Raw genomic sequence first — 2,500 nt, 5'->3', positions numbered from 1 at the left:
GCATGTTGTGTGCATGGTGGCATGCAAAGTGGCCAAAAATGAAAGTGCTCCGACGACCGTTCCGCCACTTGGGTCACCTTCCAAATACCATAACTAGGCTATGGTGAGCTTATTGTGCGAGGAAATTTCGATAAAAATGGGTCGTGGCATGGTTTGAGTGAAAATGTGTGCATAGGTGTGGCATGTTGTGTGCATGGTGGCATGCAAAGTGGCCAAAAATGAAAGTGCTCCGACGACCGTTCCGCCACTTGGATCACCTTCCAAATACCATAACTAGGTTATGGTGGGCTTATTGTGCGGGGAAATTTTGATAAAAATGGGTTGTGGCATGGTTTGAGTGAAAATGTGTGCATAGGTGTGGCATGTTGTGTGCATGGTGGCATGCAAAGTGGCCAAAAATGAAAGTGCTCCGACGACCGTTCCGCCACTTGGATCACCTTCCAAATACCATAACTAGGATATGGTGAGCTTATTGTGCGAGGAAATTTCGATAAAAATGGGTCGTGGCATGGTTTGAGTGAAAATGTGTACATAGGTGTGGCATGTTGTGTGCATGGTGGCATGCAAAGTGGCCAAAAATGAAAGTGCTCCGACGACCGTTCCGCTACTTGGATCACCTTCCAAATACCATAACTAGGCTATGGTGAGCTTATTGTGCGGGGAAATTTCGATAAAAATGGGTCGTGGCATGGTTTGAGTGAGCATGTGTGCATAGGTGTGGCATGGTGGGTGCATGGTGGCATGCAAAGTGGCCCGACACCAAATTGCCTCGACCACCGTTCCGTCACTTGGAACACCTTCCAAATAGCATAACTAGGCTACGGTGACAGGACCGCCCCCGGATTCCACCCTGAAACCCGGAGAGGTCCTGCGGGAATCCAAATTCAAGGAAAATCCTACCGAAAATTCGGCAGAACCTCCCCTGAAAATGGACTAACCCAGAAATTTTAAACCTGTTAAAAACACTTCTAAACAGCAACCACCTCTACCACAACCAAATAGGGTCTCAGACCCAACAATTTCACAGAGAAACCAACTTAAAAATTTTAGAGTGGTTATCAGAGCTCCTATCCTATTACAAGGAAATTTTATATAATAAAGTGTAGCCTACAGAGTCCGACTAGGGAGATGGACGCGAATGCCTCGACGTTATTGGCTCGACCTCCACCAAAGCCACTACCTGGGGGGACAATTTAAGACAAAACAAAACAAACCGTGAGACAGGCTCAGTGAGTGGACACTTAAATGGAAATGAAAATCAAGTCTAAATATTTTTAACTCTAAAACCTCACGTCGCTCTTTGAACACCCCCAGTTTTAAAATCATTTTCGCTCTAAGAGTATTGTAAAACTAAACCAAAGCACCAACTCTTTATCGAATAAAACTTCAAACATTAAAAGTTCTGAGTAGTTTATAAATTTAAAATAAAATATCGAAATAAAACTGTATAATACATTTGTAATAAAATAATTTAAACTGAAAACTTCTTTCTCAAACCACTCTCAATATACAAAAAAAATTTATAAAACTGTTCAACTGAAAACGTCATACTTAAAAACCCTTTTTTTTTTCTGCCATTAACCCATCACTTAAAATACTTAACAGTCGAAAACACACACCAGTCAGTTACCCGGAGAATCTGTCATACATGCGCAGAGCCGAGAATCTGTCATACACATGCAGAGCCTAAAAATCTGTCGTACGTGCACGCAGAGCGGCCCCCAAAGGGCGAAACATCCCGACACACGGCCCAAAGCCTATATGTGCATCGTGATGGGTCCCAAAGACCTATTAAATCTGATAACCTGGAGGGTACTGCAAAGGTGGTTTGAAAACCATTTTTCCATAAACCAAATACATCCTTTTTCCACCAAAAATAAATATCAAGGTACTTCCCCAAAAGAAACTTAAATTCCATAAGCCAACATACGAAATCCGAATTAAATTCAATATACATAAATCAAACTAATACTTTCCGACAAATTTGAAATATTAAATGAACCTTGTATATAAAATGAGAAACTAAATTCTTTTTCCAAAACCCAACAACTCACTAAAATCAACATGTAAATATATGTTTTAAAAACTTTCTTATAAAGCATTTGAAATCCGAAATCTAACATTTTTATCAAATCCCAAATCAAATTCAATTAGCCAAGATAAAAATGCAAATTTCATAAATCATTTTAAGGAAGTAATGTCCACTCACAGTGAGAAAATCTAATGTCGATCGTCCGCCGGATCGTCGCGAACCCCGGTCGTCTCGCCTATAATTAAACAACAAAATATAGATTAGTCTCGGTTTTACAACCTCTAAAGGATGTGTGCGTAAAGTCTAACGTCCCACTCGACTTCGTTCCTATGCGATTGGTTACGATCTACACGAATCGACCAATAACACTTCCACAACCGCCCCTAGATCAACAACCAACTCAACAATGGCTCTAAATAATCCTACATTCAAGAGATGACAGTGGGTGTTTTGAGACCACTGCGATTG

The sequence above is a fragment of the Dryas octopetala genome, chromosome 7 (assembly GCF_963921425.1).
Source record: "Dryas octopetala chromosome 7, drDryOcto1.1, whole genome shotgun sequence".
Taxonomy (NCBI): domain Eukaryota; kingdom Viridiplantae; phylum Streptophyta; class Magnoliopsida; order Rosales; family Rosaceae; genus Dryas; species Dryas octopetala.
This window is presented reverse-complemented; position numbering follows the sequence as displayed.